Genomic DNA, 27,882 nt, shown 5'->3' with positions numbered 1-27,882 from the left:
TCCAGTAGAAGGAATCTTTAATGGGACCATTTCAGATATCCCGTTAGGCTGGTCAAGAAATTGGAAAGGTACGGTCATCTCCTAGGTGGCCTAAGTAGGATGCCTCTCAAATGGCACTCTATTTCTTCCACCTGCGCATAAACCCAGTAACAGAGCAGTTTTTAGGAGAAAAAAACTATTTATTTGGTCTTTGATTTCATAATTTGTCAAAGGAGACTGAATTAGATGATAAGATCTCTTTCTGTTTTATCCCACATTTATGATATTTTGTTTGGCAAACATGAGGTATGGGGAAGCTCTGTTTGACTAGAGTGTTGCCGACAGTTTGTTTTCTCAACTGTCATTAGGTTTGTTTGAAAATTTACAGAATTTCCTTTGCAACCACTTTTTGGAATGCATTGCTTTATTTTTTCATTTTAAAGACTAGTTCTTTACCAAGTGGATGATGAGTAGGACTGTATCTCTTTTCATTCTTTTCTAGTTAATAATCGCTTACAGAAATGTTGCTTTCTGCTTACATGGTGGGATATGAATTCAAAAAGCATTTGCTTATATAATATTTTTTTAATATTTTAAAATTTCAGAGAGAGAGAGAGCATGAATGGGGGAGACAGGGAGGGAAAGGGAGGGAGAAGCAGGCTCCCTGCTGAGCCCAGAGCCCAATGTGGGACTTGATCGCAGGACCCCAAGATCATGACTTGACCCAAAGTCAGACACATAACCGACTGAGCCACCCAGGCGCCTCGCTTATACAGTATTTTTTACATAGTTTCCTTCTTTTAAATTTTATGTTGGTTTCCTGCTGGCTGGTTAAGGTAGAAAATGCTGCTGGTTGAAATATATTTATATTTTTGTGGGAAATGAAGTGACTTAAAATTAAAAGATGGAAATAAGTGAATATATTGGCCAGATTTTTCTAGTCATTGAGGGGTGTTAGCTCTGTATCTTTAGTTTTTCTTGATGCATATAAATTTTGCTTGCCTCAGTCATTTCTATTTTTAAAAAATTATAATTTATAAGATTTCCTAATTTTAAAAAATTGTTGGCAGTTACTTATCACCATTAGACTGGTATGACCTTTTAGAATTATTTTTGGGGAGAAAGAATAGAACATTTCTTGCAGCCCTGTTGAAGCTCTCTACATAGACACGAGATGCAGCTCATTACATTTGAAATTCCATTGTGATGACTTTCAGACGGTGGCATTTCTTGAGGCCTCCCTCACATGTCAAGGAGAGGCATATAGATTGGAAACTATTTACTGAGGGAATCTCAAATGTTACTGAAAATACAGCTGTAAAATGTCAAGTTATTTGCATGCTGGTGAATTGAGTGTCCTAAAAAATTTCGTAATCCTCAATATCTGCTTGTTTTCCTTACCAAGGAATATGGAGAAATACCACAAATGAAACACTTTTTTCCTTTTCCGTTTGTGTACAGTAACTGCTATGTTATAGGCAGTTTGTTGTTTGTTTGTTTTTTTATTTTAGTTTAATTCAGCTTCTTCATTTAAGAATCTGATTCCCAATGGATATGGTATAGAACTTTAAAATTTTCACTCTTGAAGATATTTGATCCTTTTTCCCCCTGAATATATGAGTATTCAGTAACACTTAAGAGGGATTTAATACTGTTTAACAGTGGGATTGCAAGGGTGATTCTTTGGGAGTACTTTTTAATCTTTCATTGTTATATCTCTCCTCTTTTTCATTCTCTTTTTCACCTATGTTCTCTTTTTTTTAAAAAAATTGATTTTTAAGTAATCTCTACACCCAATGTGGGGCTCACACCTGCAACCCTGAGATCAAGAGTCATGTGCTCCACTGACTGGCCAGTCAGGTGCCCCTTTGCACCACCTATGTTTTGGTCCTATTCCCCTGAACACAAGGGACTGTGCCTCATTCATCTTTTTATGCCATAGTACCTGGTTTAGGACCTGTCTCATATTGGACCTTCAAAGAATGCTAAATAAATGGACAAATAGCCCGTACTTTTCAATAACTTTTAGTATCTTAGTTGCTTGTTGTTAGTTGCCCAGGAAGTGATTAGGATCTACAAATTTCTGTCAAAATAAGATGCTTTAGAATAAGGCATGGTGTAATCTTCTATTTGTTATCTTGAAATTATGAACAAAAGACCATCCCTTCTTTGTGAGAGGAAGACCAGGGTGTATAAAGAGGATGAAATAAATAATTGGACTTGAAATCCTTGGGTAGGTGAGGTGCTAAGCTTGGAATTCTTTCATATGATATTAGAAAAGAATGAAATAAGCTTGGAAGATATTTCCTGTCATCATGCAGGGATTTTCAGAACATATAAGGAGTATGGGTGGCCCACATTTTAACTGTAATGCATATGAAAAGACAGTTTTTTGAATTGATAGAGGAAGTGGTGTATGTTGAGAAAAGAATACATGACTATACAAATTCAGAAATGCAGTGTCAAGCACTGTATCAGTTTGGATCAACCAGGGACAGAAACCACACCATCATTCAAATAGGGAACGTTTAAAGTAAAGAAATATTGGGGTGATTGGCTGGCTCAGTCTGTAGAGCATGCAACTCTTAGGGAATGAACTCTTGGGATCGTGAGTTTGAGTCCCACATCGGGTGTAGAGATCACTTTTTAAAAAAATCTAAAATAAAGAATTATTAAGCTAAGATAGGTGAGTGACCATAGGATATAAAGAGAACACCAAAGGATCCTTGGGAGCTAAAGAAGAATACCTAAGGAAGGACAGGCTTGGAAGGGAGCCCTTCCTTATGACTAGGGTTCAGAGCTCACTGGCAAGGATGCAGACAAGCCCACTAGGATGGCAGGTTTGTAGGTTACGTGGGCCACTGCTCCACAGTTGCTGGACTAGCAGGAAAAAACATTCTGAGCATGGGCAGGCTGAGGCTGATGGGCCAACATGCAAAGGGAGTTGGAGTACGGCTGTGGGTGGAACAGCTACAGTGTGCAGGGTGTAGCAGGGCTGTGAAGAGGTGGTTACTGGGTCCAGAACAGTCCTGCATGGTCACTGAGAGACTGCGTGCCCTGGACTCCTGCCTGGAGCACAGAACATCACCAGATGTTTTCTTATGCGTGCAGTGCTAAGGGACCAAGATGCAAAAACTTTACGCCGGAACCACTGCAGTGTCCCTGCAGTGCCCTCTACTGACAAAGCCTAATATTGAATTCCCTGCAAAGAAGAAATGCTGAGTCTGGTTCATTATCACAGAGCAGGTGTTAAAGGGTGAATTTGGAATTGAGCCATGATAAACTGATAATGGCACAACCTCAAATTCCAATTTAGTCAAGGATGTTTTGTCTTGTTGTCGTTAAGAACAGTGATAAATCAAAAGGACCTGACTTCTGTTTGAGGACTCACTGTACTTTGTAACTGAAAGAACCCATCAATGCTGGCAGTATAATAAGCTGGGTACTCAATTAAAAATTGAGTTTATGATAGATTGATTTTGACACTTTATGTTCAAAATGAGCACCTACTAAAATCATGAAATATTTGTCTTACAAAATGATCTCTCTGATTATTAAAAGATCAAAGATTGCATAGTATGTGCCTTTTACATAATTTGTAATATATTAGCTTTCCACCTCTAAACACAGTCACTCAGGGCCCCAAAACTCTTGTGACTCTTATTTGGGTATCTATATCTCATGAGGCTTAAGAAGAGCAAAGGATAACCATATTTAACAAGCTCCAGGCCACACTCATATCAACATAGCGTAGTTGCTCACCTTTACAGTTGATGGCAACAGCTGGCTCCATCCATTAGACACCATGAACATTACCCTTTGGGTATTTAAAATTTATGCCTTTTAATTTCATTGTGCTCTCTCTTTGTCTTAAATTACAAGAGTGGATAAATAGAAATGTTCAGTGAAATGTGTCTGCCATTCATTATTATATGTATTCTTATGTGTATTATATATTTTCTTAAATAGAAGTTTCATAAAAATGAAAGCATTGGCAAAAATGCTAATATAAAGTTACATTTTACAGAACTTGATTTTTTTTTTAAATTTTTTTTTTAAATTTATTTATGATAGTCACACAGAGAGAGAGGCAGAGACATAGGCAGAGGGAGAAGCAGGCTCCATGCACCGGGAGCCTGATGTGGGATTCGATCCCGGGTCTCCAGGATCACGCCCTGGGCCAAAGGCAAGCGCCAAACCACTGCACCACCCAGGGATCCCCAGAACTTGATTTTTTAAAGTGGTAGTATAAGGGAACAGTATTATGGAGTAGGAAGTCAGCATCTGTATTGTAGTGTCTCGGTATGGCACTAGCATGTAACCAAAATGATAATGATAGCAACATTTCTTTTTTTTTTTGAGTGCTGGTTCTGACCAGGCATTGTTGTAAGTGCTTTGTATGTATTAATTCATTTAATTCTCATAAAACCCCTCATATTGAGGCAAATACTGTTCTTATGCCCATTTAACAGGTGGGGCTACTGAGGCAGAGAACTGAAAAAACTTCCCAAGACTACCTATTTAATAAGTACTGTGCAGAAATTTGAATCTGGGCAGTTTGGTTTCAGGGCTCTCATTCTGAACCCGTGTATATAATACTGCCCACAGGGCTGATGGAAGGGATTAGTTTTCAGTACGCTGCTGATCTGACAAGATAGGAAGACATGTTCAGATGTTAAATACCAAGTGAAATTTGGAAACCCAGAAAGTTAAGCTGAACACGGCAGGCTGACTTACCTTAAACCTGCTCTTAGGTTTTCATAACCTCCAGGGCCACAGAAGGCAAAAGCCTGGACCCGCCCAAGTTGGCTGATGTAATTAGCAAAGGCTCCTCTCTTTATGGAGCTAGAACCCTAAAGCCACATTCTCTTGGTAATGGTGAGCTAGGATAGCAAAAGCCCAGGTTCTTCCAAGGAAAATTTTCTATCTTGAACCTTAGAACTATGTGGTGGAGCAAACATAAAATCAGAAAATTTGTCACCTCAAGACAGTTCCTGGATTTACAGCTAGAATTCATACTAGCTGGATGGTCAGAAAAACATTAAACTAAAAATTAAAATGGTAGTAGGTTGGTAGTTCCTCCCAGCACGCAGTAAGAGCAAATACAGATTCTTTGTGGAGGAAGTCATGTTAATTTGATCATAAAGAACCCTTACAGAGTTCCTAAAATATGTTAACTCCCATTAAAAAGAGAAAAAAATCACACAACACAAGAAAATACATCATCATGAAGGAGTCAGCAAAATCAAATGGCAAGGACTTTAGATATTGAATTTATCAGACACATATATAAAATAAGTATGTTTTCTGTGTTTAAAAATGGAAGAAGAGGGGGATGCCTAGGTGGCTCAGTGATTGAGCCTCTGCCTTCGGCCCAGGGTGTGTGATCCTGGAGTCCTGGGATCAAGTTCCCATATCCGGCTCCCTGCACAGAGCGTGCTTTTCCCTCTGCCTGTGTTTCTGTCTCTCTTCCTCTGTGTCTCTGATGAATAAATAAATAAAATCTTTAAAAAAAAATGGAAGAAGAGATTGAAAGTATGTCTAAGGAGCAAGACTATTACTATGACAAAATTTGAGAAAGAGGCAAATATAATTTATATAAATAAAAAACACATAACTGAAATAAAAAGCCTAAAATGCAGTTTATGATAAATTAGAATTGAAGAGAGAATTAATAAATTCGAAAAGAAGATTGAATTAGTGTTCAGAATATAGTACTATGGGCAAAGAGAAAATACAGAAGAAAGGCTAAGAGACAAGGAGAACAGTGAACTTTGCAGAAATGAAAGAGAACAGGCCACAGATTGAGGACACCCAGCAAATTCCAAGAAAGATTAAACTTCTTAAAAAGAGGTCCATACCTGGATATGACATAGTAAAACTGCACAATGCCATGATAAAGATCTCAAGTAAGTCAGAAGTGATAGCTTTCAAAGGAACAATTCAGTTTAACAATGATAGTAGCATGAAATAGTGGAGCAATGTTTTCAGCATGCTAAGAGAAAATCACAGTCAATCTGTGATTCTCCCCAGCTAAATCTATTTCTCAAAAAGGAGGTGAAACAGCAATATTTAGATTGAGAAAAAAAAAAGTGAGAAAAGATCTGTCATCATCAGATCCTCACAAAAGGAATTTCTAAATTAAGAGTATGAACTCTGCAAAAAAGGAAAGAGCTCCCAAATAAAAATATCAGAATCTTAAAAAGGAGCAAAAAACAAAGAAAGTGGTAAATGTATGGGTAAATCTGAACCAACATTAACTGTCTTATGAGCTTAAAAATAAAATATGTGTCAATATAGCGCTATCAGTTTTGAAGTGATTAAACATAACCTGTTATCTTGGAGGAAGGTAAATTAATGGATAAAATTTGAGTTTTAAATTTTGAAATTAGATTTAAAATTTAGATACATTATGTATACATTTCACTATTTCTAGAATAATCAATAAATAAAGCTAAACAAAGTGTTTAGCTTTCAAACCAGTAGAGGAAGCAAAAAAGAAATAAAAGAGTTGATCAATCCAAAACTTTTAAAAAACATAGTAATAGATAAAATAAATAGCACAAAATAAGATGGTAGAAGCAAATACAAATATAATCGTAATTATTTTGTGTAAATGGACAAATTATTCTAGCTAAGGGATAAAGATTATCAGATTTTTAGAAACTCTAGCAATATGCTGTTTCCTAAAATAATCACATCTACATACATCGTAAAAGTATGTAAAATTATACACCAGATAGAATCCTATTAAAAGAAAGCTAGAAAAAAAAAGAAGAAGAAAGCTGGTATATTAGTAATAGAATTTAAGGCAAAAGTATTATTAGTGATAAAGACAGTCATAATAGGTACAATTTATTAGAAACATAAAACAACTCTAAACTTTTATACACTTAATACCCTAATATGATGATTTCAAAATATACAAAGTAGGGGATCCCTGGGTGGCTCAGCAGTTTAGCGCCTGCCTTAGACCCAGGGCGCCATCCTGAAGTCCTGGGATCAAGTCCCGCGTCGGGCTCCTGGCATGGAGCCTGCTTCTCCCTCTGCCTGTGTCTCTGCCTCTCTCTCTTTCTCTCTTTGTCTATCATGAATAAATAAATAAAATCTTTAAATATATATATATACAAAGTAAAAGTAATTGAAACTAAAAAAGAAGAATAAAACAGTCATTTATCATAAGGGGAGATTTTAACATGTTCTCTCTCTCTCACTTATTGGTAGATGAGGAGGCAGAAAATGGGAACACAATGAACACAGTATGTAGCTTGATGCAAAAGACATATAAAGAATCCCATGTCCAACATCTGAAGAGTACATACTTTTAAAGGACACATAAAATATTTAAGAAAATTGCACCAATTTACAACAAATTAAAAGGACTGTCATCATACAAACCAAATAGTCTGCAATACATTTAGAACCCAGTAACAAAAGTTAACTAGAAAAAAGCCTCGTGTTTGGAAATTATGAAACACTCATTCAAATACGTCACAGAGCAAAGCAGGGAGCTCAGAAATTATAAAAGATTTAGAAATAACAATGAAAATATTTACATACCAAAACTAGTGGGATGCAGCTGAATGACACTTAGAAATGTGTAGCCTTACTTGCTTACTTAGAATTGAGAAAGGGCTGGAAATTCATGAGATGAAAGCATCTGTTCTTTGGTCTGTTGTCAGCTTGAGCTGCATTTCCTGAGTATCCTTCCTTGTATAGTTCTAGGTCAGTTGGCCCAAAGAAGAACTTGTGTGAGCCTGGGAGATGGAGTGAGGGAAGCAGGGGCCTTTATTCTCTACAGGCCTTCTGCTGAGACACAGTGGCAGGCAGAGGAGTGCTTCCTCTGTGCATCCAGTTCCTCTTCTACTTGGGTGGCCACCTCCAGATTCTTCACTCTGGACCCACAGGGCTCCAGAGGCCATGCGCCGTATTAGGGCTCCAGAGGCCATGCGCCGTATTTTCCCCCACGTAGGTCCATGTGGGTGCAGAGTGAGCCTGGCCTCTGAGTTCTCTGCCCTCAGACTCAGGCTGGTCCTCCCACTGTGGGGCTTCGGAGGGAGGAGTGATGGCCGCCTTCACTTCCCCCAGCACCTTCCCCACTAGGAAGATCTACTTCTTTAAAAAAAAAAAAAAAAAAAGATTTTATTTATTTATTCATGAGAGACAGAGAGAGAGAGGCAGAGGGAGAAGCAGGCCCTACGCAGGGAGCCCAACATGGGACTCAGTCCCGGGTCTCCACGGTCAGGCCCTGGGCCGAAGGTGGCACTAAACCACTGAGCCGCCCAGGCTTCCCGGAAGATCTACTTCTTGTAGTGTATTCCTACTCTCGTGGCTTTGAGCTTCTGTTTCCCTGACTAATAAGCATCCAGTGTAAGTTAGGAAAAGAACCACATGTTAAACTCACAGGAAATAGAAGGAAGGAGATAGTGAAAGAAATTCAAGGATTAAGAGGAAATTTTTAAAATTTGTACACTAAACAGGATCAAGAAAGTAAAAAGTTGGTGGTGTTTTGGGGGTTTTGTTTGTTTTTTTAAGATTTTATTTATTTATTCATGAGAGACACACAGAGAGAGAGGCAGAGACACAGGCAGAGGGAGAAGCAGGCTCCATGCAGGGAGCCCAACGTGGGGCTTGATCCCGGGTCTCCAGGATCAGGCCCTGGACTGAAGGCAGCACTAAACCACTAAGCCACCTGGGCTGCCCTGTTTGTTTGTTTTTAAGGTTGATTCTTTAAAGAGATTCATAGAATTGATAATCCTCTCCCAAGACTAGTCAAGAAAAACAAGAGAAAAGCCACAAACAGACACAGTGAAGGAAAAACTGCCTATCTGCAGTTAGGCCAGAGCCTTAAATCTAGTAAAAGAATATTTTGAACAAATTTGAAGCCAGTCAGTACATTTAAAAATCTTAGGTGAAATAGACAAATTCTTAACTTACTAAAACTAATTCAGGAAGCTACAAAAAACCTGAATAGCCTGTAAAGAGTAAAAACAGAAGTCTAAATCTTTTCATAGCAAACATACTAGACCAAGATGTTTTTACACCTAGGATGGCTAAGGAGTCAATGAGATAATACACATCGAGGGCTTTGATAGTACTTGGCACAGTGGTTAAGTGCTTAGCAAATGTTAGCTGTTGTCATTGTTACCAGCTTATTCAGAGGATCTCTGCTTAGCTTGGACTGAGGTCTAAAGGTAAAGTGTAGGGCAGCCCGGTGGCTCAGTGGTTTAGCGCTACCTTCAGCCCAGGGCCTGATCCTGGGGCCCCGGGATCGAGTCCCACATGGGGCTCCCAGCATGGAGCCTGCTTCTCCCTCTGCCTGTGTCTCTGTTGCGCGCTCTCTCTCTTTCTCTCTGATGAATAAATAAATAAAATCTTTTAAAAATAAATAAATAAATAAATAAATAAATAAATAAATAAAGGTAAAATGTGAAAATGTCCTAACACCTCATAGAGGCAGACACGTAGGTTAAAGTCAAACATTTTTCTCTGCTGTACTTATGTAATAGGCTAAAAATCTCCTTATACTGCCCAATCACTTATCTAGTGAAGTTTTCACCAAACCCTTGGCCACCAATAAAATTCACTGCCTCCCACCAGAGGCAAACCCCTCTCTGATGTATGATAATCCCTGGACTTGAGGGTTACCTCAGTGGTGAGAGGCACAGCGCGGCAGTTTAATCTTACTTTCTGCTGTTGAGAAATTGAGAAAAATGGCCAAATTAGTGTGATTTTTTTTTTCTTCAAGTGCTCCGGAATGAATTTAGTGTCTTAACATTTTGGCGTGTTCTAGAAGAGAGCCTAAAATCTTATCCCTTTAAGGGCACAAAACTTTTTGTATACGTATTTTTTAATAGAGGGTGGTACAGGCACCACCACCCCCAAATTAGAGACAAGTGTGCTCCACAGTATCCTCGTAGGTGGGTTCCTGAGTCGTGGAGACGAGGGGGCCGCAGGCGGGAGAAGGGGCTTCAGGGCCTGGGAGGCAGGAGTGTGCAGCCCCGCGGGTCATCGCCACAAGGTAACCCGAGCCCCATCTGAGGCCAAAGCGGGAGAACGTCCTTGACTTCCTAAGCTGTGTTGGCTTTCAGTTTAATCCACTAGTTTAGCCCTTGTGATACGGTAGATGTGGTTCTTTACGGAGTGAAACGTTTGGAATGACTTTTTCTTCTGTGAAATTTCATGCTTACATTCAGATAATACTTTCAGTCCAGCCTAAACAGGTTTTTTTTCTTTTTTCCAAAATAGTACAAGAAAATAAGCTGCCTTCAATGTACCGTTGCCCTTTGAGCCTTGCCATTCACTTTTATACATGAAAGCCTTGCAGCCCCGGGAGCCCCATCCAACTCAGAGCTGTTCTCCACTGTCCTGTCCACGCGCTGTGAACGGCCTTCTTTCCCTCATTAACTTCCTCCTTGTACTAACGAGTGCTCACGTAGGTGTTTGGTGTGCTCCCGCTTTTGAAAACAGTTTTTTTTTTTTTTTTTTTTTTTTTTTTTTTTTTTTTTTTTTTAGGGAGACTGTCTAAATCATACTCTCTCCACCCCCTTTATCATCTGCCATTCAGTGACTCACTGGGTATTTCTGGAGCCCCCTCCTTCATTATGGAGCTCCAGGCTGGGTGCCTCAGAGGAGCCTGGGATGGGTAAACCCTCCCTCTGCTCATAAAGCTTGGACACTTGCAGGAGAGGACAGGCTCTTCTGTAACTGCAGTCTCAGGCAGGGGATGCACACCACGGTGGGGGTACATCGTTTTCTGAGAATTCGAAGAAAGAGGATATCAAATCCAGACTGTTCTGAGCTGGGAGGCCTCAGGCAAGTTCATTGCCGTCTCTGAGCATTTAGTTCTAGATTGGAGGGTTTGTACTATATATATTGCAAAGGTGTTTTCAGGAATAGAACTATGTGTAAAGCACCATGTATGGGAAACAGGCTCTTATTCGTGAAAGTTATTATTAATAAAACAGTAAACAATTGTTTGTTATTATTATCAAATTGGTAAACATTTGTGCACCTACTACATGCCAGCCACTGTTCTAAGCCCACAGGATACACAAGTAGAAAAATGAGTCTTGTCTTTGTGGAGCTTATATTCAATGTGATAAAAAGTATTAAAGTGTTATTGACTAACAAACATAATAAACAAGTATTTGTCGCTGTTACTTTTTTTTTTTTTAAGAATTTACTTATTTATTCACGAGAGACACAGAGAGAGAGAGGCAGAGACACAGGCAGAGGGAGAAGCAGGCTCCATGCAGGGAACCCGATGTGGGAACCGATCCCGGGACTCCAGAATCACACCCTGAGCCCAAGGCAGGTGCTTAAACCGCTGAGCCACCCAGGGATTCCCCCTGGTACTATTATTTTATCCATTTGGAGGAATCTGGAAAGAAACGGAGTTTTAACAGTCCGAGATGGAAATCTGGACAGGGATGGAAGTACGGGAGAAGGAATAACATGCACCAAAGTGTATGTTTGTGGAAAATTTGCAGAGGATATAGGCTCAGTGACAACCTCTGGGGAGTGTGTTGGGCCAGCACACCTGACTGACCCGGGTGAAGAGTGGGCAGCCTGAGTACCAGGCTGAGGAGTTTATAGACTGGAAGTAACCGAAATCAACAAAACAAAACAGTGATTTTTTTTTTTTTAAAGCAAGTATGGAATTTGACCAGACCAGATCTGGACTTTAGGAAGTTTTAATATTTTAGTGCTGCATGAAGGATATTGGAAGGGAGAGAGACTGGAAGTGGAAAGGTCAGGTCACTGCAAAAGCTTTGTGAAGAAAAAACCCACAGGGAATGAATTGGTGCCATCCCTTGTTATTTATTAAGCCTATGTTGGGAACTTAGAAACCTTAATTTTCCCAAGTCTTATTGACATAAAATACAGAAATCCTAAGTGTACCCAATTAATTTTTTACAAATGTTTATTGCATATAGACTCATGTGGATTCCATGTATATTGAGATACAGAACATTGCCAGCACCTATAATAGTGACTATTAACTCAGAAGGCAGCGTGGGCACCATGTGCTGTAGCCAGTTTCAGGGAGGGATGGTGGGTGAGTCTGTGGGGTAAATCCTACCTCTAGCCAGCCAGCAGTCTTTTGGGCTCTGCTGTCCATCTCCCTCCCCTTCCTTCCTGAGCAGCCAGTTGCTACATTAACCAGACAGCAGGAAGAAAGGCAGACTGTGTCTACTCGAGTCTGCACCTCTTCCTGAGTTAACTTTTTTAGTGGGATACACGAAGCACGTTTACCCTAATGGCCCCAAGCATGAGAGAATCACATTTTATACCAAGCTTTGGGTTTCCCTAAAGGGAAACAGTAGAAATATTTACAGCTAGTTTTAGTGTGGCCAGAACATACCCAAACAAACCACAAATAGAGATCCTGTCAGCAGTGCGCTAAGGGGAGGGGTCCCAGAAGCTTGGGTGTGACCAAGGGACAGGGGGGCCCTCACCTCAGAGCCTTTGGCCATTCTTCCTCTCCAGGTGGGAGTACAGCCTTCTCTTTACCCACAGGAAGGAACCCATTTTTGTTCCATTGATGATTATGACATTGCAACTTAATAGTTAAAAAGCTTTGTATCAGTTGTTACAAAAGACACCCACCATCACCACCACCCTCACCCCCACCACCACCCCCCACCACCGAGTTTGGTCAAATTTAAAGGATAGATTCTTTTAAATTGTAGTTCTTCAACTTTTATAACTATGATGTGGTCAGTTTTATGTCATTCTAGATAAATAGTATTGATTATCAAAGTTGTATTTTGTGTATTGAAGTATATTTAGGAATATCTACTTGAGGTAGATAGTATTTGAAACTTTTGTTTTCCCTTACTAACCAGTTGATGGCACGTATGCTTTTCACAACGGATTTGGGAAGGGGTGCCTGGCTGGCTCAGTTGGTAGAGCATGTGACTTTTGATCTCTGGGATTGTGAGTTCAAGCCCCACATGGGGTATAGAGATTTTACTTAAAATCTTAAAAAAAAAAACTCAAAATAAACTTGGCAAATTATTCTTGAGAAGGCATAATGAAAAGTTAGAGAAGAACAGACAAAGAATTATATTGGTTCCTCTCTTAATTGAAGAAATTGAATTTTAATGCTGGGAGGGTCTCAAACATGAGTGATTTTCCTTTGTCCTTTTATTTCTACTTGATTCAATAGATTAAAAAACACTCTCCAGTTCTTTCCACTCCATTCTGCTCCTTTGCTTAAAACTCAGTTGGTAGTGTGATGAAAGTTAAAAAGCTGTTTGATTTCAAACTCTTATCTGTTACAATCTGTCATTTAGGGTTATAGCATATTTTGGATCTTTGGAATACTTTTGCCATTGATAGGAGATATGAAAGTACTGTTTTATGTACTATTTTATTTTGTTAGCTAGCAGAATGAACTTCTTTGATTATTTCCTGAATGCACCCCTGAAAAAGAGTTTTTTCCTAACTATAATTGTCATAGTCTTACCACATCAGTCCATCTAATTTAGAAACCTAGACTTGAAAGCATAATGAATGTCAGATGTAGTGAATTGATTCTCTCAGGAATGTGTTCTTATATCAGACAACATAATTTTTAGAGTTCCTTGTCTACCTTTAAAAATAACTCAAGTGTATTGAAGACCTAAAACTCCTAGAAGAAAACATAGGGAAAAGCTTTAAGATATTGGATTGGCAATGATTTCTTGGATATGACACCAAAGGTATAGGCCACAAAAGCAAAAATAGACAAGTGGGATTGCGTCAAACTTAAAAACTTCTGTATGTCAAAGGAAACAATCAACAGAATGAAAAGGCAGCCTATGGAATGGGAGAAAATAATTGCAAATTCAATAATAACAAAACCAAATAACGTGATTGAGTAATAGACAAAGGATTTGAATAGCCAGTTCCCCAAGAAGATATATTTACAGAAGGCCAATAAGCATCTGAAAAGATGCTCAATATCGCTAATCACTAATGAAAGAAATGTAAATCAGAACCACAGTGAGATGTCACCTCACACCCGTTAGGATGGCAACTATCAAAAAAAAAAAAAAAAAAAGAAAGAAAGAAAGAAAAAAGAAAGCAACAAATGTTTGATGAGGGTGTGGAAAATTGGAACCATTGTACATTGTTGGTGGAAATGAAAAATGGTGCAGCCATTATGGAAAATAGTATGAATTTTCCTCAAAAACCTGCAAGTAGAATTTAACCACATGATCCAGCACTTCCATTCCTAGGAGAAAGAGTTGAAAGCTGGATTTTGAAGAGATGTTTGCACACCCATGTTCACTGGAGCATTATTCACAATAACCTAAAAGTAGAAGTAACCCAAATGTTCATTGACAGATGAATGGATAAAGCAAATGTGATTTATACATACAATGGAATATTATTAGGCCTTTAAAAATAAGGAAATTCCAACATATGCTACAACATGGGTGAACTTTGAGGACATTATGCTAATGAAATAAACCAGTCACAAGTGGACAAAGATTGTGTCGTTCAGGTGAGCTTCAGAAGTATTTAAAGTAACCAAAATCAGAGGCAACTGGGTGGCTTAGTGGTTGAGCATCTGCTTTTGGCTCAGGTCATGATCCTGGGGTCCTGGGATCTGAGTCCTGCATCGGGCTCCCCGCTGGGAACCTGCTTCTCCCTCTTGCCTATGTCTCTGCCTCTTTCTGTGTCTCTCATGAATAAATAAATAAAATATTTAAAAATAAATAAGTAAATAAATAACCAAAAATCAAAGAATCTGTTACACAGCAATGGGAATATGCTTAACACAACTAAATGTACACTTAAAAATGGTTAAGATGATAAATTTAACGCTACATATTTTTTTACCACAATAAAAAGAAAATAGTCTCCATACTTGTTCTTTTCTCTTTGGATAAAAAATGATTTCTGATCTTTGTGAGTTTCCTTTATTCTAAGACTGGAAGCCTTAGCATGATTTTTGCAGGTTTGATTTTAACATCCTGACTGATCAGCATTTCAAGTAATCTCAAGTAACACAAAGCAAAGGTTACTTTGCTCCCCTTGTGAAATTGGAGAGATGACCGGGGGTTTTTTCTTTGTATTTTTTTGTTAAAATACTTCTACGGTTCTTACTGGGCCAAATGGTTTCATCATTTTCAAACTAAAGAAGCTAAAGAAACTGCTTGGTGAGGACCTGGAGAGTAGATTACAAATCCATGCAACACTTACCTCTCCTTTGCACTGATGTAAAGTGACAGTGTCAGTAGAAATTGTTTTCTTCCAAAAGTTTTTATGGTAGATTTTTATGCCTGTATTAAAATTATCAAATTATCAAATTGATTCCAGGAACTCAAGGAAAATGAAAATGATGCAGAGACAAAAAGGTACACAGTTTCCTTGGTGCTATTCATCTTAGGAGGGGGAGCACCCAATTTTTAATACGAGCAGTTTACAACCACTCATGGTTAAATGGTTTATAGGATTCTTTGTAACAAAAGGTGGTCTAATTACTAAGGAGGAGAGAATAATATAGCCAGGTTATTTACAATGTGTGACTTACTTAAATTATGATCCTGTTAACTATACAAAAATGACAGAAAGCAGAAACATCAGAGCAAATTAAACATTCTGGCTTTTCATTAATGATCTTGAATATAGGAGGTGTGCAGAAGGTTAATTTTTTTCCCCTTTAAACATCACATGAGGCCTGCCCTCAGAGTGAACCTGCAGTTTCAAAGATTCAGTACATCAGCTCCTAAACAGGGAAAAAAAAAAAAAATGACAATAGTTTTTCTTTTCTACTAGGCCACACTAGAATGTTTAGTTTCTGTCACTAAATCACATGGTAGGGTTTCTAAATGCCCATCTGGATCAATTTTAGGTGTAATTTCTTTCCTTGTGGTTTTTGTTTTACTCTGAGTTACTTGTTGTTTTTAATTGTTCTTATTTGCAATCTTTAAATATTGATTGTGCCACTTAAAACACTCTTTTGTGGCACTGATCTTTGTAGGGAATTTGCATATGAATCTCAGGATATTTTTTTCCAGCAATAGTTTGAGAAGGGCCTTGTCAGGGAGATGTATTACTTGGAAGTGGAACAGATGAAAAGTATACAAAAGGAGCTAGAAAAATTAGTATTCCGAAGCCGGTTTGCAGGAGAATATGTAGAATTTTATGAAATTAGTGACTTTATTTATCCTAAGTAAATTATACTCATTTAAAATATTTCAGTAAGAAAAAAAAAAAATATTTCAGTAAGACTTTTAAGTATAGAGAACAAACTGATGGTCATCAGAGGGGAGGTGGGGAGTGTGGGTGAAATTGGTGATGGTGATTAAGGTGCTCAACCAGTGATGAGCACCTGATGTTGTATGAAGTGTTGAATCACTACACTGTACACCTGCAACTAATATTACACTGTATGTTAACTGACTGGAATTTAAATAAAAGCATAAAAATAATAAAATATTACAGTAGTTTTTAAAAACATAGTCATAATGTCTCTCTCAGTATTTGTCCGGAGACTCAATAACAAAAAAAAGTATATAGAAAATACTAGTAACTCAATTAATAAACTTGATTTAATGACAGTAGTAATTCCAAACAGAAGGAGAGCACATACTCTTTCAAGGTACTCATGTGACACAAAAATTTAGTGGACCAGGCCACCGAGAAGATTTGCACACATTATGAAAGTTGGATTCCGTGCATAGTTCAGGTTCTTTAAATAAGATATGCTAATACTGGATGTCAGCAACAAAGACAGCCTTCCCCCCATCTAACAACTTGGAAATTTAAAAATACTATTTTTTTTAACTATTGCTGTTATTTGAGATACAACTCATCTACCATAAAATTCACCCTCTTAAAGTATATAATTCTGTAGGGTTTTTTGTTTTGTTTTATTTTGTTTTATGTAGGCTCCAGGTATGGGACTTGAACTCACGAACCTGAGTTCAAGACCTGAGCAGAGATTTTAAAGAGTTGATGTTTAGCTGACTCAGCCACCTAGGTGCCCCCAATTCAGTGTTTGTTTTTTTTTTTAATAGCATATTCACAGAATTAGGCAACCATAAACACTGTATAATTTCAGGACATGTTTATCACCTCTAAAAGAGCCCTGAACCCACTAGTCCTCCCTTTCCGTTCACTTCTGTTCCCAGCCCTTGGCAATAGCTAACCTATTTCCCTTCTTTATATATTTGCCTGTTGTTGACATTTCACATAAACGGAAGCATAGAATGCATGTCCTTTTGTATCTGGCTTCTTTCACTTAGCTTGTTTTCATGGTTCATACATGTTGTAACATGAATCAATATTTGATTTATTTTTATGGCTCAGTAATATTCCATCATGTAATGATGACACTTTCTCAAATCCATTCATCCATCAATCTACATTTGGGTTGTTGCCACCTTCTGGCCATCATGATCATAATGCTGCGAACATTCAGTTTTTTGTATGAACATTTTTTAAACTCTGAGTTAAAGAATAAAATCATAATTTAAATAAAGAATAAAGTCCTAATTAGAATGAAAGACAATTTAGAAGTCAGTGGGAATGAGAACACTTCACATAGAAACCTATAAGCTGTGGCCAAGGCAGCCCTTAAAGTATAAGTGATGGTCTAAAGATTTTTATAAGAAACTTCAAATTGCTGAAAATAGATTAAGGACTTAAATCAATATTTGAGGAAAAAGAACAACAGAATTAACCCCAAATGTCAAACAACATAAGTAATAACTATAAATTCAGAAATTATATGAAACAAGAGTAAAGGAAAAAACCTAACAGATTTGATAAATAAAATTGAAAAAACTTTTCTTTGAAACCATTGATAAAATAAGGACACCTCTGGCAAGCTTAATCGGAGAAAGGAGGAAGTTACAACCAAAGGTTCACAAGCATTTTTATGCATCTCTGTTTTTAACAATGAATTTGAAAAAATTCAAACAATTATTAAATTTTCAAAATTGACTCAAGAAAGAGCACATGAATAGAAAACAACCGCAGGCGAAAATTACTCTTCAGGCCATCCACCTATATCCATTCTTTCATTTCCATCCTAGCCAACCATTCAGTTCCTTTATAAAAGTAGCCAGTCTCCTTCCTCCAAAATACCAGATAATACATTTTGAGATTGGCAGAGAGAAATGCCAAAGCATAAAGAAAGATAGTAAGCATCCAGGTTCATTCTACAGATCAGCGTAAGTCTCATTAAGTAAACCAGACGAGAATATGACTGAGAATATGTGGAATCCTCTCACCTGTCAGTACGATACACATCATTATCAGAATAATACTCCATGATTTTGTATGCTTAGTGTGGGAAGGTAAGGATAGTCCAATATTAGGAAGCCAGTGTAATTTTCACTAATAGGATAAAATACTAAAGCTCACATAATTCTCTCTATGTGTGATATACATATCAGAAAAGAAAGATAGCTTCAACAAGATTGTTTCATCTTTAGAATATGAATCAACAAGGGCAGCCCTGGTGGTGCAGAGGTTTAGCGCTGCCTGCAGCCCAGGGCGTGATCCTGGAGACCCTGGATCAAGTCCCATGTCAGGCTCTCTGTATGATGCCTGCTTCTCCCTCTGCCTGTGTCTCTGCCTCTCTCTCTCTCTCTCTCTGTCTCTATGAATAAATAAATAAAATCTTTAAAAAAAAAAAGAATATGAATCAACAAAAATGAGTATTTTTCCTGTATGATGGCATTAACTACATCTACAGTATTATGGGGAAAAAAATGACACCTCTCACAATGATATCACAATCTGTAAAAAGAGGAAGGTACAATTACCAAAAAATGTATAAGAAACAAATGAAAACTTTACTGAAATGTATGAAGAGATGCTAATAAATGGATATATGTTCCACTACTACTACTATTTATTATTATTATTATTATTATTAGCTTAACTACTAATAGGGAGAACCATGAGAGATCACTTTTTACTCTGATATGCAACTTGCTAGAGAGATGAACTGCTCACAGGGAGATGATTAGTATCACACAGTTTGAGTTTTTTCAAATTGTTGCAAATCTTTAAATACATTTACTGAAAAAAAATCTGTGTATAAGTGAATCCATGCAGTTCAAACCCATGTTATCCAAGGGTCAACCCTTTCTTTGGGGAAATATGTATTTAGATCCCTATTTCATGCCACATACTACATTTCAAATCTATAAAATTCTAGAAGAAAATAAAACAATATATTTTTATAATTGTGGAGAAGATCTATAGAAGCATGACAAGGGGCCCCGAAGTCTTAAAATGTTTAACAAATTCAGTTTCATGAAATTATGGCGAAAGAAAGTATAAACAAAATGAAAGTATAGATAGCCAAGTGGGAGAAAGTATATGAAACATAGCTAACAGGTGTAGTGTTGTATACAGAGCTCGCATGAATCAGTAAGGAAAGGTGGGGGAATAGAAAAGTGTGGGGAAGGGATCCCTGGATGGCTCAGTGGCTTAGCGCCTGCCTTTGGCCCAGGGTGTGATCCTGGAGTCCTGGGATCGAGTCCCACTCGGGCTCCCGGCATGGAGCCTGCTTCTCCCTCTGCCTGTGTCTCTGCCTCTCTCTCTCTCTCTCTCTCTCTCTCTCTCTCTCTCTCTCCCTCTCTCCCTCTATGTCTACAATGATTAAGAAATTGAAAAAATCTTTAAAAAAAATTATAGGGCAGCCCAGGTGGCTCAGCGGTTTAGTGCCGCCTTCAGCCCAGGGTGTGATCCTAGAGACCCAGGATCGAGTCCCATGTCAGGCTCTCTACATGGAGCCTGCTTCTCCCTCAGCCTGTGTCTCTGCCTCTCTCTCTCTCTCTCATGAATTAAAAAAAATTATAGAAAAGTGTGGGGAGGTTATGAACAATCACACCATGCATCATTCTGGGCACAGTAGTAAGCACTCACTAAAAAGTAGATATAAAATGTTAAGCACAAGCAATTTTGTATTTGTGTGTTTGTTAGAAAAATTGGGGAAGGTTAGCTGTCCCAGTGGTTGTAAGTAATTAATGTGGTGGGAGATGAATAAAATGGTAAAAAACAAACAAACAAAAAACCCCACACACCTAGTGCAAAGTGTTCCTGACAGCATCAGCCTCACCACTGGTTCTCATTCTATGTAACAATTCGTCTATACTGTGGTCACTACACTTACCGCTATTTCTTATTCTGAATGTAATCCCTTTCTGCACCCCTGAGTTTGGAATAATCCAGAATGCAGGAGGAGGAGAGAAATCGTTTAATCTCAGTTCAGCAGAGCTTTTCTTCAAAGTGTCCCTTAGGAAGTCTCTCCTTTCCTGGCAGTTCCCCTTCATCTCTTACACAGTATGGGTCTACTGAGGAAGAAAGGAAGCAGTGCAGGTAGTGTCAGAAGAAAACATTTTAAATTTTAGGGAAGACGTGTTCTGAGGCACTTAGCCATCTAGAGGCACTTCTATGGACACACTCCTGCCACCCCCAGCCCCCCCTTCTTTGAGGAAGTGAAGCCAATTTCTTTTTTGCTTCCCTAATTTTCACCTTCTGTGTCCTCCTCCCAGCCTTTCTTCTTTCCTTCTTTCCTACTTACCCCATGGGGGGAGGCATCCATCTCACCTCATTCAGAGTTAAAGAGGCTGGGGACCCTTGGTGTCAAAATTTCATCTCTTTTGGACAGTTGAACTCCCTCCCCCTTGCTTTTCTGGTTGTTGGAAGCATTAAAGGAAAAACTGACACTAAATTCCGAGAATTCCGAAATGGGTTTCAAATAAGGTTGGGTCAGCCCTTTGCTCGAGTGTGATTATAATGTCTCTCAATCTGTATCCCTCCCTGCCAGCCCTCGCCCCAACAATTAGATGGTATGTAGAGACCTAGGAATTCTATGATGATTATAACCTTTTTCACTGTACTGCCACACTGTTAGTATCACCAGTAAATGACATCGTTTTTCATTACTATAGCTGCCTCAAGCCATAGATTCAGAAAGGTCAATTTTAATTAAAAACCAAAGAAAAATACGTTTTGTGGATTTTTTTTTTACCTTAGAAGAATAGGTTATTAGCTTTCTTTATAACTATTGCTATCTTGCAGAACTTTGAGAGAACATGGACAGACTCTTAAAATTCTTTAGCACATCACCTCATCAGCTAGGATAGTGCAAACACTTCAGCAGAGGAAGGGGGATTCTCATTGCTATGCCCACTCTCTGCTAGGGGCGTCCCACACACATAGGACCTATATCATTCCAATAAATTGTCCTTCAAACATTAGAGCAGGAAAAAATTGTACGACGATTGGGTTCATGCAAATCCCATTTTGCAGATGACATTGAGGACTGCAAGGTTTGCTTGGCTTTGTCCAAGGTCCCTAGCAAGGTGAGAATAAAGAGAAGGAGGTGTGGGAAGGGGTGTGGGAGTGGAGGGAGGAAGAAAGGACAGATGGACACTCACACAGGCTTAGAAGGTTCGCTTATTTGGGTTAGGAGTGAGATTAAATTTACAAAGATGAAATTGTTTGAATTGAGGTAAAATTCACATAACATAAAATTCACTGTTTTAACCACTTTAGAGTGTCTAATGCAGTGGTTTTTAGTGCATTCACGACATTGTACAACTATCAACACTATCTAATTTTAGAACGTTTCATCAGTCCGGAAAGAAACCCCATCTATCCACTTTAAGCAGTGCCTCCCAATTCCTCCCTCTTCCCGCCCCTGGAAACCACCTGTCTGCTTTCTGCGTCTATGGGTCTACTTAGTCTGGATATTTCAAGTAAGTGGAATCCTACAATATCTGGCCTTCTGTGACTGGCTTCTTTCACCTAACAATATTTTCGAGGTTCATTCGTGTTGTAGCATGTATCAAGACTTCATTCTTTTTCATGGGCAAATTGTAATCTGTTGTATGACTGTACCGCATTTTGTTTGTTCATCCGTTGAAGGATGTATAGGTTGTTTCCACCTTTGGCTGTTATGGATAAGGCTGCTTTGAACATTTGTGTACAAGTTTTTGTTTGAACACTTGATTTCAGTTCTCTTGGGTATGTATTTAGGAGTGGAATTGCCAGTCATACGGTAAGTCTATGGGTGACTTCTTGAGGGCCTGCCAGACTTTTTTACAGTGGCTGTGCAACATTTTTAAAACAATGTTTAACTGACAGTGTTTCTTAAAGTAAACACTATGTTATGTGCCAGGCAGTGAGAACACAAAGATGAATAAAAAGCAGCCCTCCTCCATAAGCAAAGACGCGCATGGAAATATTGTTGGGCTGACCTGCTGAAGGTGGGCGGTGTAGGGTTGACGAGAGAGCAGTTCAAGCTCTGGCTCTTGGAGGAGGTGCCACAAGGTGCAAGTCAGAGGTGTTAGGTCACATGGGAAGAGATGCACTCACAACACTTGGATTCTTGCATGGAAAGAGCACATCTTCTGGGGGTAAGGACAGTAATGGTCTGCCATTAACAGCAGCCATCTTTTATAGAAGCCCATCTGCTGGCCAGATTGTTGGTTCCCTAATTTTATTCTTCACTGCCTTCGTTACCAAGTTAGCTCCCCTTCTTAGTGTGAACCTTCATTCACTGTTCCAGGTTACTTCCCAGTGGTACTCAGGGCCTTTGCAGCAGTGACACATGCATCTTATGTTCTTGCAGGATCATAGGACCCCAGGAGCCCCTGCCAGCTAAACAAATCGATATACTTAATAGTAGAATATTGTACAGGACACATGAACCAAGCAGGAAGAGTGTTAGCCAAGGAGGACCCCTGCCAAGCACAGGCGAAAGGGTGGTTGGTTTTTGTTTTTTTGTTTTTTACATAAATTAGTTACTTTGAGGCACCTGGGTGGCCCAGTCAGTTGCGTGTCTGCCTTCAGCTTGGGTCATGATCTAGATCTAGGGTCCTGGGATTGAGCCAGGTGTCAGGCTCCCTGCTCAGTGGAGAGCTTGCTTCTCCTCCCTCTCCCTCAACCCCTCCCCCGGGCTCATGTGCTCTCTTGTCTCTCTCTCTCTCTCCTCTCAAATAAATAAAATCATCTTTAAAAAAAAAATAAACAGGGACCCCTGGGTGACTCAGTGGTTGAGCATCTGCCTTAGGCTCAGGGCGTGATCCCAGGATTCGGGATCGAGTCCCACATCAGACTCCCTGCAGGGAGACTGCTTCTCCCTCTGCCAATGTCTCTCTCTCTCTCTCTCTCTCTCTCTGTGTGTGTGTGTGTGTCTCATGAATAAATAAATCTTAAAAAATAAAAATAAATAAAGCTATTAGTTACTTTATCTTTGTTACTGTGTCTTGCCAGTCTTGGCATACTCCCAGCCCCCAGCCTTACCCAGATCCATTCTCTAGCTCCTCCCAGGGCTATTTCTAAAATGTAAATTTGATCATGTCACACACTCTAAACTCATAATTCTTCAGTGTGTCATTGTTTCCTTCTGGGTAATCATCACATTCTAGCAGGAACCCCTAAGGCTCCCTGGGAGTATGGCACTGGCAGCAGTGTCTTCTCCAGCCTCAGTCTGTCCTCTCCCCTCCCCCTCCCCTATGCTGTAATCCCAGGGGGCACCTTGTTCCCCAAATGTCACACTCCATCTTGCCTCCTACCGACACACTGTCAGCTCCTACTCTGAGATGTTCTCGCCAACTCGCAACCCTCTTAACCTAACTCCTATTCATTCTTCAGAATCCATCCTGTGTGCCTTCAACACGCTCTTCTTCTTGGCTGTAAAGGTTTACTTCTCTGCCCCCCCCCCAAGAGGACAATCTTTTTCATTCACCCAGGACCTTTTTTATTTTCATGGGGTGACCCCATCATCTTTGACTGGACCAGTGAACATGATTAAAGGCAGCACTTCTAGGATGATCTAGATTTTTGAACCTAATTAGAGAGGCTTGATCTCCTATAGCATGGGAAAGGAGCCATTCCTTGAAAGTCCAACAGTTGTTAAAATTTCTCCTTAGCAGTTTCTCAGATAACACAATCATTAGTAGCACTAGTCAGTATGAGAAATACTGTTTCTGAGATGCTTATGAGTTTTTAGGCCCTATCCGTTGCCAGACAGCTATGTTACAGGGAAATTCACTCTTCTGAGGATTTGTTGATAAAGAGTAAGGCGGCCTTTTCCTAATTGTTGGCAAGGACACTCAGAATGAAAACTTTTGGCCCTTGTGTGTATGATAGTCATAATCTCTAAATTCAAATAATCTGAAGTATGTAGGTCTTGCCCTCAGACTGATGAAGCTCAGACACAAAAATGTCTTGGACTGTGGAGAGGCACGATGCAGTGAGATTTTACTGGCTCTGGAGAGCTGAGGCTTGGGAAGTAGATGTGGTCATGGAATTCTGTGCTGCCTCATAATTTGGTACTTTAGTGAGATGTCTAGTTTCATTTTTCCCATGTCTGTGTCACCTTTTTTTTTTTCTAATAGTTTATACCAAATCCATCTACATTCAAGCTCCTAGAATCCCAAGTAAGGAAGTATAATCATTTGGGACAGTCTGGCTTGGAAAGGAGGTGAATTTTCCTTCCTTCCACGGTCAGCCAACATCGACTCACCCTTGCAAACACACACGAACATGCTCTCACGCTGACGTGATCAGCAGAAACTTGTTCTTGGCATGTGAACCACAACCACATCTTCTACCTCTGTTTTCTACACAACTTCTGTTGCACGCATTTTCATTAAAAAAAAAAAAAAAAAGATTGCCACCTGGTCACTTTTCATTCTATAAAAGCATTTGTGGCTTTGAGAACATACTCTAGCTGTAAAATAGAAACAATCTGTGTGGGGAATGCATGGGTGGCACAGTTGGTTCAGTGACTGACTCTTGGTTAAGGTCGTGAACTCGGGGTTGTGAGATCGAGCCTTGTGTCCAGCTCTGAGTCCAGTGTGGAGTCAGCTTAAGTCTCTCCATCCCTCTGCCCCCCACCAGAATAAGTAAAATCTTCAAAAAAAAGAAAACGAAAAAAGGTAAGAAGTAATCTGTGTGCTTTCTAAATAGTTATTTGTTATGACCTATTGTATAGAATTTGGGGCATATGAAATTAAATATTACTTAATTAAAATGAGTATCTAAAGCAACTCATGGAATGGAACAAAGCTTACTAGAGAGCCACAGTCTTTACCCAATGTGGCCATAAAAAGTGGCATCCGTTCCAAATTCTCCCTTGATGCTGGGTGATCGTGTAATTGCTATAATTTATTGTTTAATCAGAACCATTCTCTTAGGTGGGCATTTAAAACATTACATGTTCAAAATAAAACTCTTGCTCCTCTTCCCCTGTACACACTCTCTCGCACACAGAGGCACTCATACACTCTCTCTTTCTCTCTCTCTCTCTCTCTCTCTCACACACACACACACACACACACACACACACACACACCCTATTCTTCTCCCAGGCTTCCCTCTCAGTTGGTGACACCATCCCCTGGTGGCTCAGTCATTGTGACCTTCCGGCCCCTCACACCTGCCCAGCTGAGTCTGGCCTTCCAACAGTGGCAGCAGACATCTCTGTCTGAGCTGTTTTCCCCTAGATCCTTGTGTGGCAACTTAAGACTCAACATAAATGCTTGCTCCTCAGAGAAGGCCCTCCCCACACTCTTGACCCTATTGCCCTTTTACTTTCTTTATTGTTCTAACACTCTTAAAAACTGTTTTGTTCATTTGTTGTTTGTCATTTTCCCACCTAGACTGTAAGCAGCATGAAAACGGAACCTTCTTAGCCCCACTCAGAACAGTACCTGCCTGGTGTATACTTGGCACTCAGTAGATATTTGTTTTGTTTTTTTAAAGAAATCACTTACTACATAATTTTATTTATTTTTAAGATTTTATTTATTTATTCATGAGAGACACAGAGAGAGAAAGAGAGAGAGGCAGAGACGCAGGCAGAGGGAGAAGCAGGCTCCATGCAGGGAGCCCGATGTGGGACTCAATCCCGGGACTCCAGGATCATGCCCTGGACTGAAGGCAGGCCCCAAGCCACTGAGCCACCCAGGGATCCCTCAGTAGATATTTGAATGAGTGAATGAGTAAAGGGAATGAAACTGTCTTTAGATTTTTCTTCAGAGGAGTTTGAAGAGCCTGGGTGGTATATAAAATGGAAGCTAAAAGTTAACATTCATTTTTAATGAAATTAAAGTTTTTCTTTCATGTGTAAAGAATACCCTTTAATAATACTTTAGATTTGCATTATCTGGACTCTCAGCATTTTTTAATGTGTTAGAGGCTTCAGTTCGAGCACTTTCTGAAAGGCTAACTTTAATAACATCAGACCTGCCATTTCTACAGGGCTTAGAATAGATTCCAAAATGCCAGAGAAAATTAAATGCAAAAAAGCTCCAGTTAATTAATGTTTCAGAATAAATTAATGTTTTAGGTCTGACTTTAACTGACAAGATTGGTGAATTTCAAAGTTAAAACTGCCACCTTTTTCCCATGTCTGGATTTTGTGCAGGATTTAGTCTTTCTAGTTATTTATCTCCTTGGGGAAAAGGGGGAGACATGTACTTATTGAATTTTAAGTTAAAATAAAAAACACAATTGAATTCATTATTCTTAGGAGAATGGGCTTTAGCATTCTTCATAACTCTCTTTAGTTATGTGATAATTACCGAATTTGCAAAGTTGGGAGCAGACCCTAAATACCTATGTTGATGCAGTGCTATAACATCCTGAGAGGAAGCTCACATGTATGTGTATAGTGTGTTCCAGGAGGGGCTGACTTGGCTTACTACATATTTCTTAGTAAATTAGTTATGAAATGTTGGTGTGTGCAATTGGCCACAGGGGAGGGGAGGCACATTTTCATCTTCTCTCATTTTTTCTGATTTATTTCTTATTTATCCTTGACTCTTAGGCCATCGGAAAAAAATTGGCAAAAACTTTTGACATTTTTTCTGATTTTCCTTCTGCTTCCTCATCTTCTCTTCTTTATTTTCTGAGCCTCAGTTTCCCTGTTTGCAAGATGTCTTCCTCATAAGAATATTCTGAGGTAATAAGGTGATTGTGTGTGTGTGTGTCCAGTATAGTGCTGGATAGCAAACTATTTTTTTTAATATTGGAATGTTCTTGGAGGATTTCTGCACTAAGGAGGGCTAGATTGAGCTCTAAGCTCTCTTTAAACCTTAAGATTCTCCAGTCTTACATTCTTATACTGTACAATCATGAATCTTTTAAAATGTAATATGTCCTGCCTCCAATTCACCACTATTTATCCATTTGTTGGCGCAGATATTTCACTATGGAATTGTAATCAGTGTGCTAAGCAGTAGAGTTACAGAGATAAAAGATTTATATCCTATTTTGTTCCACAAAAGGATTTAAAGTAGATGTAGATATTCATCATGAACATTTGTTCTTCTTGCACAATAAATACTTTAAGTGTATCAAGTAAAGACAGTTAGGGTAGGTATAAACTGACCTGTAAAATGTTCACTACAAGTCTTTTGCTTGAAATATGTATATGTATTTAAATATATATATATATATTTATTATTTATATTTTTTTGTAGTTTCCTGCTTTTGTTTTTTAAAGATTTTATTTATTTATTCATGAGAGACACAGAGAGAGAGGCAGAGACACAGGCCGAGGGAGGAGCAGGCTCCATGCAGGGAGCCCGATGTGGGACTCAGTCCTGGGTCTCCAGGATCATGCCCAGGCTGAAGGCGGCGCTAAACCGCTGAGCCACCGGGGCTGCCCAGTTTCCTGCTTTCTTATAAAATCATGTGGCAGGACAAGCTCCAGGAAATCTGGAATTCTGTGGTTGGGCTAGGGCTTTCAGTTAATCAAGAATTTATTGAACTTAGAGGTGTGCACATGTTTCTTTTTTTGGAATTTTAGTTGATATTTGCAAGTAATTCTTGGAAACAATTTCAAACAGAGTTTCACAAGAAATAACAATATTATAAAAAGCAGATGTTAAACAGTTATGTTTTAAAAAATGAAGATTATCTACA

General features: G+C 39.0%; 1 protein-coding gene across 1 annotated transcript in view; it reads left to right on the top strand.

The window, feature by feature from the left end:
* Positions 1–27,882, top strand: part of JAZF1 (JAZF zinc finger 1) — a 338,967-nt gene that overhangs the window by 119,489 nt on the left and 191,596 nt on the right. The gene's annotated exons all lie outside the window — the stretch shown is intronic.

Source organism: Vulpes lagopus, chromosome 13, assembly GCF_018345385.1.
Source record: "Vulpes lagopus strain Blue_001 chromosome 13, ASM1834538v1, whole genome shotgun sequence".
Classification (NCBI taxonomy): domain Eukaryota; kingdom Metazoa; phylum Chordata; class Mammalia; order Carnivora; family Canidae; genus Vulpes; species Vulpes lagopus.
This window is presented reverse-complemented; position numbering and strand designations above follow the sequence as displayed.